Source organism: Nomascus leucogenys, chromosome 22a, assembly GCF_006542625.1.
Source record: "Nomascus leucogenys isolate Asia chromosome 22a, Asia_NLE_v1, whole genome shotgun sequence".
Lineage (NCBI taxonomy): Eukaryota > Metazoa > Chordata > Mammalia > Primates > Hylobatidae > Nomascus > Nomascus leucogenys.
This window is the reverse complement of record NC_044402.1, coordinates 31,588,589-31,601,947: the sequence shown is the minus strand read 5'-3', so window position 1 is coordinate 31,601,947 and position 13,359 is coordinate 31,588,589. Positions and strand designations below refer to the sequence as shown.

At 45.6% G+C, this 13,359-nt stretch overlaps 1 protein-coding gene across 2 annotated transcripts in view; it reads right to left on the bottom strand.

Moving 5' to 3' along the window:
• Positions 1-13,359, bottom strand: part of ENTPD5 (ectonucleoside triphosphate diphosphohydrolase 5 (inactive)) — a 50,382-nt gene that overhangs the window by 28,695 nt on the left and 8,328 nt on the right. The gene's annotated exons all lie outside the window — the stretch shown is intronic.

The following is a 13,359-nucleotide window of genomic DNA, read 5'->3' as shown; positions in this document are numbered from 1 at the left end:
TGACCCCTTCTTTCAAAACAGATCCTTTTGTCTTTGTCTTCATTCCTTCATTCACCCTGTAGTAACCAACAGCGACAGCCATTCCAGAAATTAGCAATTTCTTACTGCTGCTTACAAGTACAGCACACAAAGATAAATCATCTTAGAAACTTTAAGAAACCCTAAGAAACTATACTAAGTTGGAGAAAAAATACATGTCCATAAATTACCTCTATAAAGTGAAAATGTGTCTAGCAGCACAGTTACTATGCTCTGAAACTTCAAAGCTGAGATGATGGAGAAGGCTCTGTGAAAAAGGTCGTATCTGAGGAGGGTCCTGAGGAGGGAAATGAATTAGGACAGACAAGGAGTCCTTTTCAGGAATAAAACCATGAATCAAGACATGGATGTGGAAAAGGGATGGGGGCCCCTGGGGAACAGTGAATGGATCAGTTTGACCAACTATAGTAGGAAATAAAGTTGAAAAGGTAGATTGAGGTCACATAGTAGAGGACATCAAATACTCAGCTAAGGAGTTTGGACTTTACTCTGCAGGTGATAGGAAACCACTGAAGATACTGAACTAGGGAGTATCCAAATACAAATCTGGTAGCTACATGTAAGGACTGCAGTCAGGAGCCTTGTCAGGACCACTCAATTGCTTAATTCTACAAATGTTTACTGATGCCTATTAAGTGCTAGGTGCCAGAAAAGTAAAGGTGAGGGAAACAGATCTTTTTATTCAAGATGCTGAGTCTGGCAGAGGTGGCAGACATATATAAAAATAACCGTAACTTTTTAAACTAAGCATAAAAATGGTAAAGAAGCCAGGCGCAGTAGCTCACGCCTGTAATCCCAGCACTTTGGGAGGCCAAGGTGGGCGGATTACCTCAAGTTAGGAGTTCGTGACCAGCCTGGCCAACGTATTTGTACTAAAAATACAAAATTGTACAAATTTGTACTAAAAATACAAAAATTAGCCAGGTGTGGCCTGCGCCTGTAATCCCAACTACTCAGGAGACTGAGGAACGAGAATTGCTTGAACTCAGGACGCAGAGGTTGCAGTGAGCCAAGATCACACCATTGCACTCTAGCCTAGGTGACAGAGTAAGACTCTGTCTCAAAAAAAAAAAAAAAAAGGTAGGCTGGGCACAGTGGCTCACTCCTGTAATCCCAGCACTTTGGGAGGCTGAGGTGGGCAGATCACGAGGTCAGGAGTTCAAGACCAGCCTGACCAACATGGTAAAACCCTGTCTCTACTAAATATACAAAAATGAGCCAGGCACGGTGGCACGTGCCTGTAATCCCAGCCACTCAGGAGGGTGAGGCAGGAGAATTGCTTGAACCTGGGAGGCGGAGGTTGCAGTGAGCCAAGATCGAGCCACTGCACTCTAGCCTGGGCAACAGAGCGAGACTCCGTCTCAAAAAAAAAAAAAAGTAAAGGGCCGGGTGCAGTAGCTCACACCTGTAATCCCAGCACTTTGGGAGGCCAAGGCGGGCGGATCATGAGGTCAGGAGTTCCAGACCAGCCTGACCAACATGATGAAACCCCACCTCTACTAAAAATTAAAAAATTAGCCAGGCATGGTGGCATGCACCTGTGCTATTCAGGGGGCTGAGGCAGGAGAATCACTTGAACCCAGGAGGCGAAGGTTGCAGTTAGCCGAGATCACATCACTGCACTCCAGCCTGGGTGACAGTGAGACTCTATCTCAAAAAAAAAAAAAAAAAAAAAAAAAAAAAAAAAAGTAAAGGAACTGAAAACCCAGGACTAACTCCCTAGAAGATTTGGAAACGCATCAAGAAATGACATTTGAGGCCGGGCACAGTGGCTCACATCTGTAATCCTAGCACTTTGGGAGGCCAAGGCAGGCAGATTGCTTGAGCTCAGGAGTTCGAGACCAGCCTGGGCAACATGATGAAACCTCGTCTCCACCAAAGAAACAAAAACTAGTCAGGCATGGTGGAATGCACCTGTAGTCCCAGCTATTTGGGAGGTTGAGGTGGGAGGATTGCTTGAGCCCCCTGGGAGGTGGAGGTTGCTGTGAGCCGAGATCGCACCACTATACTCCAGCCTGGGTGACAGAGTGAACCCCGTCTCAATTTAAAAAATATATATAAGCATATATAAAAGAAATGGCTGGGCACAGTGGCTCATGCCTGTAATCCCAACACTTTGGGAGGCTGAGGAGTGTGGATCACCTGAGGTCAAGAGTTCGGGACCAGCCTGGCCAATATGGTGAAACCCCGTTTCTACTAAAAATACAAAAATTCGCCAGGCGTGGTGGTGTGCCTGTAATCCCAGCTACTCGGGAGGCGGAGGTGGGAGAATTGCTTGAACCTGGGAGGCGAGGCTGCAGGGAGCCGAGATCACGCCACGGCACTCCAGCCTGGGCAACAGAGCGAGATCCTGTCTCAAAACAACAACAAAAAAAATGAAATGACATGTAAGCAATCATGAAAAATGAACAGAAATAACTATAGAAATAATAGAGACCAGATGTGTATAAAGACCAGAGAAATTAGAAAAAGATGATAGGAAAAGTATAGTTTGATTTCATTTAAAAATTTCCTCAAGAGCCACATGCAGTGGCACGTGACCATAGTCCCAGCTACTCAGGAGGCTGAGGAAGGAGGGTCACTTGAACCAAGGAGTGCAAGTCCAGCTTGGACAACACAGTGAGACCTTATCCGTATAAAAATTAAAAATAACGAGGCCAGGTATGATGACTCACGCCTGTAATCCTAGCACTTTCGGAGGCCAAGGTGGGAGGACTGCTTGACCCCAGGAGTTTGAGACTAGCCAGGGCAACATGGTGAAATGCTATCTCTACAAAATATTTAAAAATTAGCAGGGTGTGTCCGGGTGCAGTGGCTCATGCCTGTAATCCCAGCACTTTGGGAGGCGGAGGCAGGCGGATCACGAGGTCAAGAGATCGAGACCATCCTGGCTAACACGGTGAAACCCCGTCTCTACTAGAAATACAAAAAATTAGCTGGGTGTGATGGCGGGTGCCTATAGTCCCAGCTACTGGGGAGGGTTAGGCAGGAGAATGGCGTGAACCGGGAAGGTGGAGCTTGCAGTGAGCTGAGATTGCACCACTGCACTACAGCCTGGGCAACAGAGTGAGACTCCATCCCAAAAAAAAAGAAAAAAATTAGCCAGGCGTGGTGGCAGGCGCCTGTAGTCTGAGCTACTCAGGAGGCTGAGGCAGGAGAACCGCTTGAACCTGGGAGGCGGAGGTTGCAGTGAGCCGAGATCATGCCACTACACTCCAGCCTGGCGAGAGAGCAAGACCTCAACCCAAAAAAAAAAAAAAAAAAAAAGCCAGGTGTGGTGGTACACACCTGTAGTCTCAACTATTCAGGAGGCTGAGGTATGAGGATCATTTGAGCCTGAGAAGTGGAGGCTGAGGTGAACTGTGCTTGCATTGCACCACTGTACTCCAGCCCAGGCGACAGAGTGAGACCCTGTCTCAAATAATAATAATTAAAAGCCAGGCCGGGCGCGGTGGCTCACGCTTGTAATCCCAGCACTTCGGGAGGCCGAGGTGGGTGGATCACGAGTTCAGGAGATCGAGACCACGGTGAAACCCTGTCTCTACTAAAAATACAAAAAATTAGCTGGGCATGGTGGCGGGCGCCTGTAGTCCCAGCTACTCAGAGAGGCTGAGGCAGGAGAATGGCGTGAACCTGGGAGGCAGAGCTTGCAGTGAGCCGAGATCGTGCCACTGCACTCCAGCCTGGGCGACAGAGCGAGACTCCATCTCAAAAAAAAATAATAAAATAAAATAAAATAAAAGCCAATGTCCTCAATAATTTTTTATATGAATTTGAGAAACAAAAAGTAGAAGACCAGTGAAAGAAGATATAGAAGAGAGTTAGCATTTAATGCAGAGGATAAAGATTGTGGTCAAAGAAACATAATCTGAGATTTAAAAAAAATAGTAACCAATATTTACGGAGATCTTAGTAGATGCCAAGCATGATGTTAAGTATTCTACATAGATTAGCTCATTTAATCTCACATTACTGCTCTTTGAGTTAGGTGCTATTATTAAGATTCCCATTTTATAAATGAGAAAACTGAGCTTAGAGAAACTAAGTATCTTAAGACCACACAGTAGTTAAATGAAATGAGCCAGAAATCAAACCCAGATGGTTTAATTCCAGAGGCACAGTCTTAACTACTAGGCCACCCAAGAAGCATTATCTAATAGGGCTCTTGGAAAAGATGGATATGGGAGTGGGGAGGTGAGCGGAGAGCAGAGAATGGTCTGAGATGAGTCTGGAAAGTGAGACTTCCATCAAGATGTGAAAGTCTTACAGCAGTCTGACCTTCTTATATAAAATCAAGAGCTTATTTATTTATGTAGAGATGGAGTCTCACTATGTTACCCAGGCTGGTCTTGAACTCCTGGCCTCATGCGATCCTCCAGCCTCAGCCTCCTGAGTAGCTGGGATAACAGGGTTGAGCCACTGTGCCCAGCTAATCATGAGATTTTGAAGATCTTAATTTCCTGCTGTTGAATACATTTCCAGAATCCGACCATTTCTGACCACTTCCATTGGTACTACCTTTGCCCAAGCCACTATCATCTTTCATGTGATTTGCTAATATTGTCCTAACAGATCTTCCTGCTTTTATCCTCACTCCCCTGGAGTTAGTCTCCTTTTAACAAACAACCAAAGTCATCCTTTTATATAAATTAGAGTATGTCTCTGTTTTATGCAAAATCCAGCACTGGCTCCCATTTCAGAGAAACAAGGTCCTGAAAATAGCCTTCTGCTTCCATCCCCACTACATCTCTGACCCCATCTACTAACAGTTTTCACCTTACTCTCCCCCAACACTGATCTTTGCGCTTATTCACTCATGCTCCTGCTTTAGAGCCTTCGCTCTAAGCTGTCCCCACTGCCTAGAAATTCTTTTCCTATATATCCACTTGATAAATTCCTGCAACTCCTTTAAATACTTGTTTAAAAGTCACTTTCTTATTGAGACCTATTTAATACTATAACCTTTCTCCTTCACATGCTCCCTCCTCTACCTGCTTTCTCAACTCCCCTTACTCTGATCCACTTTTCTTTTTTCCACACCACTTATCACATTCTCACATACTGGAAAGCTTACTTATATTTATTGTCTGTGTTCCTCTGATAGAATATAAGCTCCTCAAGAGCAGAAATCTTTTTGTTTACTGATGTAACCCAAGAACCTAGAAGAGCGTCCAAGGTGGAATTCAATAAAAACTGACAATAGAAATGGGCTGGGGTTTCACTCAGCCTTAGCACCATTTTCTTGGAAACCTCTGCATCATGAGAGCCAAGTGGAGGAAGAAGCGAATGTGCAGGCTGAAGCACAAAAGAAGAAAGATGAGGCAGAGGTCCAAGTAAACCGCTAGCTTGTTGCACCGTGGAGGCCACAGGAGCAGAAACATGGAATGCCAGACGCTGGGGATGCTGGTACAAGCTGTGGGACTGCATGCTACTGTCTAGAGCTTGTCTCAGTGGATCTAGAACTTCACCGCCCTCTGATCGCTGATCACCTCTGAGACCCACCTTGCTCATAACCAAAACTGCCCATGTTGGTCCTCTGCCCTGGACCTGAGACATTCTGGACTATTTCTGTGTTTACTTGTGGCCGAGTGTAACAACCATACAATAAACCACCTCTTCTGCTGTCTTAGCTAAATAATCAAAAAAAAAAAGAAAAAGAAAAAAAGAAAAAAGAAATTGGCTGGGCATGGTGCCTCATGCCTGTAAATCCCAACACTTGGGAGGCTAAGGCAGGAGGATCACTGGAGGCCAGGAGTTTGAGACCAGCCTGGGCAACACAGCAAAACCCTATTAAAAAAAATTTATTTTAATGAAAAAATTAGCCAGGCATGGTGGTGCACACTTGCAGTCCCAGCTACTTGGGAGGCTGAGGCAGAAGGATCACTTAAGCCCAGGAATTCGAGGCTGCAGTGAGCTAGAATCATACCACTGCACTCCAGCCTGGGTGACAGAGCAAGACCCTGTCTCAAAAAATAAATTAAGTAAATAAATACATGTATTAAGCAATAAAAATATTTACTATCTCATCCCTTTTTTTTTTTTTTTTTGAGACGGAGTCTCCCTCTGTTGCCCAGGTTGCAATGCAGTGGCGTGATCTTGGCTCACTGCAACCTCCGCCTCCTGGGTTCAAGTGATTCTCCTGCCACAGCCTCCGAAGTAGCTGGGATTACAGGCGCCCCCACTACACCCGGCTAATTTTTGTATTTCTAGTAGAGACAGGGTTCCACCATATTGGCCAGGCTCGAACTCCTGACCTCAGGTCATCCACCTGCGTTGGCTTCCCAAAGTGCTGAGATTACAGGTGTGAGCCATTGTGCCCAGCCTATCTCACCATTTCTGTGGTTAGGGAATTTGAGTGGTTTAATTGGACAGTTTTGGCTCTGAGGCTCTCATGAGATTGCAGTCAAGATGTAGGCTGGGGCTGCAGTCAATCTGAAGGCTTGACTAGGCCTGGAAGACCCACCTCCAAGATGGCTCACTCAATGGTCGGCAAGTTGATACCAGCTGTGGGCAGGAAGCCTCAGTAGCTCCCCATGTAGATTCTCCATAGGGCTGCTTGAATGTCTTTATAACCCAGTGGCTGGCTTCCTCCAGAGCAGTCAATCCAAGAAAAGCAGGGCAGAAGCAGTAATGTCTTTTATGACTTTGTTTTGAAAGTCAAACACTATCATATCCCTATATTCTGATGCTCATACAGACCATCCCTGACGAAACGTACAAGGGGACTACACAAATGCATGAATATTAGGAGGTGAGCATCACTAGGGAGCATCTTGGAGGCTGGCTACTGTAAGCTGTAACCAGTATTTGTGTAATATTTTGTGGGGTTTTTTTTCCAGTATACCATATATATATTTCAATAAACACATCTTACATACTTCTTATTTTAGGAACTGCATGTTATTCCAATTATGTTAACTGTTTTTGTTCATTTGCTTATTCTTAGAAAAAAATAATATATAGAAATAAGCCAGGTTAGCAGGACATGGTGGGACATGCCTGTAATCCCAGCTACTCGGGAGGCTGAGGCAGGAGAATCGCTTGAACCCGGGAGGCAGAGGTTGCAGTGAGCCGAGATCGCATCATTGCACTCCAGCCTGGGCGATAGAGTGAGACTCAGTCTCAAAAAAAAAAAAGAAAAAAAAGAAAAAAAGAAATAAGCCAGGTGTGGTGGCTCATGCCTGCCTGGGTGAGAGAGCGAGACTCGGTCTCAAAAAAAAAAAAAAAAAGAAAGAAAGAAAATAAATATAGGCAGGGTTTCACTATGTTGGTCAGATTGCTCTCAAACTCCTGGCCTCAAGCAATCCTCCACCTTGGCCTCTCAACATGCCAGGATTACACAGGTGTGAGCCATCACATCGGCTGATATTAACTCTTAAAAATCAACAACTGGCCAGGTGTGGTGGCTCACGCCTGTAATCCCAGCACTTTGGGAGGCTGCGCAGGGCGGATCACCTGAGGTCAGGAGTTCAAGACCAGTCTGGCCAACATGGTGACTCCCCATCTCTACTAAAAATACAAAAATTAGCCATGTGTGGTGATGCACGCCTGTAATCCCAGCTACTTGGGAGGCTGAGTTAGAAGAATCGCTAGAACCCGGGAGGCGGACGTTGCAGTAAGCTGAGATCATGCCACTGCACTCCATCCCGGGAGACAGAGCAGAACCCCACCTCAAAAAAATAAATAAAAAACAAAACAAATAAACAAACAAAATGAACAACAATGCTGACTTGACTTTTAACTTCTCCCAAAATATACCCCACCACCTGAAGCTTTCCATCTTCTGTTATAGTCCTAATATTTTACTTAAGGAAAAAAATTAAAGTCAGAAACACTACAACTCACACAATGTACTTCTTGTTTCTAAAGGTGAAAAGAAATTTAAATACCTTTTTGGTTTTTTTTTGAGATGGAGTTTTGCTCTTGTTCCCCAGGCTGGAGTGCGATAGCATGATCTCGGCTCACCACAACCTCTGCCTCCCGGGTTCAAGTGATTCTCCTGCCTCAGCCTCCCAAGTAGCTGGGAATACAGGCATGCATCACCACGCCCAGCAAATTTTGTATTTTTAGTAGAGACAGAGCAGGGTTTCTCCATGTTAGGCTGGTAATCATCTCAGGTGATCCACCTACCTTGGACTCCCAAAGTGCTGGGATTACAGGCATTAGCCACCTCACCAAGCCTTTTTTTTTTGAAACAAAGTCTCGCTCTGTTGCCCAGGCAGGAGTGCAGTGGCACGATCTCGGCTCCCTGCAAGCTCTGCCTCCCAGGTTCATGCCATTCTCCTGCCTCAGTCTCCCGAGTAGCTGGGACTACAGGCGCCCGCCGCCACACCCGGCTAATTTTTTGTATTTTTAGTAGAGACGGGGTTTCACCGTGTTAGCCAGAATGGTCTCGATCTCCTGACCTTCGTGATCTGCCTGCCTCGGCCTCCCAAAGTGATGAGATTACAGGCGGGAGCAACCGCGCCCGGCACTTTTTTTTTTTTTTAAATGAGAAGAGTTCTTGCTTTATCACCTAGGCTCAAGTGCGGTGGTGCAAACGCAGCTCACTGCAACCTTGACCTCCTGGGCTCAAATGATCCTCCTGCCGTAGCCTCCTGACTAGCTAGACTATAGGAATGAGCCACCATGCCCAGTGAATTTTCAAATTTTTTGTAGAGATGGAGTCTTGCTATGTTGCCCAGGCTGGTCTCAAACCCCTCCCTGGCTTCATGAGATCCTCCCACCTCAGTCTCCCAAAGCATTAGGATTACAGGCCTGAACTACCACACCTATTATTCAACTAAAAGTCAGATATAGTTAAGAAAGAGTAGGAAGAAAATAAATGAGTCACTATATTTGTTTTGAAGATACATATCAGTTAAGAATTGAGTAATAAATCTGAAATTAAACACTAAATCAACAAAGATACAGAATGAAAGAAAATATTTATATTGGCAGAATAGAAACTTTATGCTACATACAGAAAAAACTTCCAATCATACCAGGTAGCATTAATAATTAGGTACTAGCTGGGCATGGTGGCACACACTTGTAGTCCCAGCTACTCAGGAGGATCACTTGAGCCCAGAAGTTCAAGGCCAGCCGAGCTAACATAGCAAGATCCTGTCTCTTAAAAAAAAATTAGGTATGGCCGGGTGCGGTGGCTCACACCTGTAATCCCAGCACTTCGGTAGGTCAAGGAGGGCGGATCATGTGTCAGGAGATCAAGACCATCCTGGCTAACATGGTGAAACCCCGTCTCTACTAAAAATATAAAAAATTAGCTGGGCGTGGTGGCGCATGACTGTAGTCTCAGCTACTCAGGAGGCCGTGGCAGGAGAACTGCTTGAACCCAGGAGGCAGAGGTTGCAGTGAGCTGAGATCATGCCACTGCACTCCAGTCTAGGTGACAGAGCAAGACTACATCTTGGAAAAAAAAATTAGGTACTGAAGAGATATTTGGTGAAAAGGGACAACACTGACACCCGGAACAGATTTGAAAACCATAGAAAAATTTTATAGCAATATTTTTCAAGTCAATAAAACTAATAAAAAGGTATATTTAAGTCAACTTTTGAGCTGAGCATGGTGACACACACCTGTAGTCTCAGCTACTTGGGAGGGTGAGGCAGGAGGATCGCTTGAGCCCAGGAGTTTGAAGCTGCAGTGAGCTGTGATTGCACCACTGTACTCCAGCCTTGGTGACAGAGTGAGACCATGTGTTGAAAAAAAAAATTTTTTTTTTTTTTTTTTGAGATGGAGTCTCACTCTGTCGCCGAGGCTGGAGTGCAGTGGTGTGATCTCGGCTCACTGCAGCCTGCACCTCTCAGGTTCAAGTGATTCTCCTGCCTCAGCCTCTCAAGAAGCTGGGATTACAGGCACCCGCCACCATGCTCAGCTAATTTTTTTGTATTTTTTAGTAAAGATGGGGTTTCACTATGTTGGCCAGGCTGGTTTTGAACTCCTGACCTCAAGTGATGTGCCCACCTTAGCCTCCCAAAGTGCTGGGATTACAAGCATAAGCCACCACCCCCAGACAAAGAAAAAAAAATTTTTTTAACTCAGCTTTTCTTAGATCATTGTCAAAGACTTACATATAATAAGACCAGTGAGCATGGAACCTCCTGGGGGAGAGACTGAACAGAATGAACTTCCAACAATATGAGCTGTCTCAAACTGGTAGGGAGGGAAGGGTCTTTGCTCCAAATCTAATCATGTTTCCAGAACAGATTCACAGATCAGAGGGCTAGTCGAATGATATAGGCTTTTATTTTTTATCATTTATTTTTTTATTTTTTATGTATTTTTTTTTTTTTGAGATGGAGTCTCGCTCTGTCGCCCAGGCTGGAGTGCAGTGGCATGATCTTGGCTCACTGCAACCTCCGCCTCCCACAGGTTCACACCATTCTCCTGCCTCAGCCTCCCGAGTAGCTAGGACTACGGGCGCCTGCCACTATGCCCGGCTAACTTTTTTTGTATTTTTAGTAGAGACGGGGTTTCACAGTGTTAGCCAGGAGGGTCTCGATCTCCTGACCTCATGATCCGCCCACCTCGGCCTCCCAAAGTGCTGGGATTACAGGCGTGAGCCACCGCGCCTGGCCTAGACTTTCATTTTTCCTTTCTTGAGACAGGGTCTTCTCGTGCCCAGACTGGTCTCAAACTCCTGAGCTCTAGTGATCCTCCCGCCTCAGCCTTCAGAGTAGCTGGCATTATAGGCTCATACCACTATGGCTGGCTGGATATATCCTTTAAGGTCTAAACCTAAATTCAAATACTGTAACTGCCAATAAAGAAATGAGAATTGATGTCACTGGTAGTTATCAACAAATACATCATTCTTTCCTGTAAACAGGTCACTTTTTTTTTTTTTTTTTTTTTGAGACGGAGTCTCGCTCTGTCGCCCAGGCTGGAGTGCAGTGGCGCAATCTCGGCTCACTGCAAGCTCTGCCTCCTGGGTTCACGCCATTCTCCTGCCTCAGCCTCTCCCGGTAGCTGGGACTACAGGCGCCCGCCACCATGCCCGGCTAACTTTTTTTTTGTATTTTTAGTAGAGACGGGGTTTCACCATGGTCTCGATCTCCTGACCTCGTGATCCGCCCACCTCGGCCTCCCAAAGTGCTGGGATTACAAGCGTGAGCCACCGCGCCCAGCCCAGGTCACTTTTTTATGTGTATTATTTCATTTTCATCAAAATATCATTAGACACGTGTCAAAAAGGCCCATTCTGTACAATGAACTCATTTGGGTGTAATAACAAAATGAGTCAGGCATGACTTCATTCTCCATTGTTTCAGGCTTGACTTCGCTACAATAATCACTTGGAGGAAAGCTGTTGCTATTGTTGCCTCTCTTTCTTCACAAATCAGGAAGTCTTTTCTTGCCCATTCATCAAGAATCAAAGTCCTTTAGATAAGAAGATACTATCAATCAGGAGGGGGTTCATATTGCCCCAATGCAAAAGCAGAATGAGCCGGGCGCGGTGGCTCACGCCTGTAATCCCAGCACTTTGGGAGGCCGAGGCGGGCGGATCACGAGGTCAGGAGATCGAGACCATCTTGGCTAACATGGTGAGACCCCGTCTCTACTAAAAATACAAAAAACATTAGCTGGGCACGGTGGCGGGCGCCTGTAATCCCAGCTACTTAGGAAGCTGAGGCAGGAGAATGGCGTGAACCCAGGAGGCGGAGCTTGTAGTGAGCCGAGGTAGCGCCACTGCACTCCGGCCTAGGCGAAAGGGCGAGACTCCTTCTCAAAAAAAAAAAAAAAAAAAAAAAAGAAAAAACAGAATGAAAATCTGAGGTGATGAGCTCTGTCTGCCTCCAAACCCATATCCATTGTGGGAAGCACTATTTACAGAAGAGTAACTGCCACTAGGAGCAGTGCCACGGGGCACCGTTTATATTGGATTTTAACTGTGGGAAGAGAATAAAAACATTTTCCCTTTCTTGTTATCAACTGAAAAATAGCTAATGCTTCAAACATGTTAAATCAAAATGAAAAACATGACAAAGATAAAAATATTACAATGATAGTTTCATGTATAAAGGAAGGAACAGGGGTTCCCCATAATTACATTTTCCCAAATTTGTCTTTCCCCCACCAAATGTGCCTTTAAAATGCTTTCCTTCTAAATACCAAAAAAACTTGGGGTTTTAAAAAAAAATTATTTTTATTGACAAGGTCTTGCTCTGTCACCCAGGCTGGAGTGCAGTGGAGCAATCACAGCTCACTGCAATCTTAAACTCCTGCAATCCTCCTGCCTCAACCTCCCAGAGAGCTGGGACCTCCAGCATGAACCACTGCACCCAGATAATTTTTGCATGTTTTCAATTTTTTTTTTTTTTTTTTTGAGACGGAGTCTCGCTCTGTCGCCCAGGCTGGATGGAGTGCGGTGGCGTGATCTTGGTTCATTGCAAGCTCCGTCTCCTGGGTTCAAGCCATTCTCCTGCCGCAGCCTCCCGAGTAGCTGGGACTACAGGCGCTCGCCACCACACCCTGTTAATTTTTTGTATTTTTAGTAGAGACAGGGTTTCACTGTGTTAGCCAGGATGATCTCGATCTCTTGACCTCATGATCCGCCCGCCTCGGCCTCTCAAAGTGCTGGGATTACAGGCGTGAGCCACCGCGCCCATCCGTGTTTTCAATTTTTTTTATAGAGAAAGGAGTCTCGCTATGTTGCCCAGGACGGTCTCAAACTCCTGGCCTCAAGTGATCCACCAGCCTCAGCCTCCCAAGTCCCAAACCTCTCAAGGGATTACAAGAGTGAGCCACTGCACCTGGCTCCACTATAACACTTTAACAGTGTTTGGTAAAAGTGTTTTCAGCTAGGTGCGGTGGCTCAATGCCTGTAATCCCAGCACTTTGGGAAGCCGAGGCGGGCAGATCACCTGAGGTCGGGAGTTCGAGACCAGCCTGACCAACGTGGAGAAACCCTGTCTCTACTAAAAATACAAAATTAGTCAGGCATGGTGGCCCATGCCTGTAATCCGAACTACTCAGGAGGCTGAGGCAGGAGAATCGCTTGAACCCAGGAGGCAGAGGTTGCAGTGGGCCGTGATCAAGCCATTGCACTCCAGCCTGGGCAACAAGAGCAAAACTCCATCTCAAAAAAAAGAAAAAAAAAAAAGTGTTCCCATTGTGAATTACATAATTTCCTACAGGGAATACCACTTTTATTTATAGTTCAGAGTCATGATTATGATTATCAGTTATATTTTCCTGTAAACCTGAGATGCTTCCAAGGGCTACAGTAGGTCTATAGGACTGCCTGCCCTTCTGTCACCAAATGGTCCCAGATTGCTATCCTTTTTGAGCTAGTTTTTTCTGACATCATGCTAT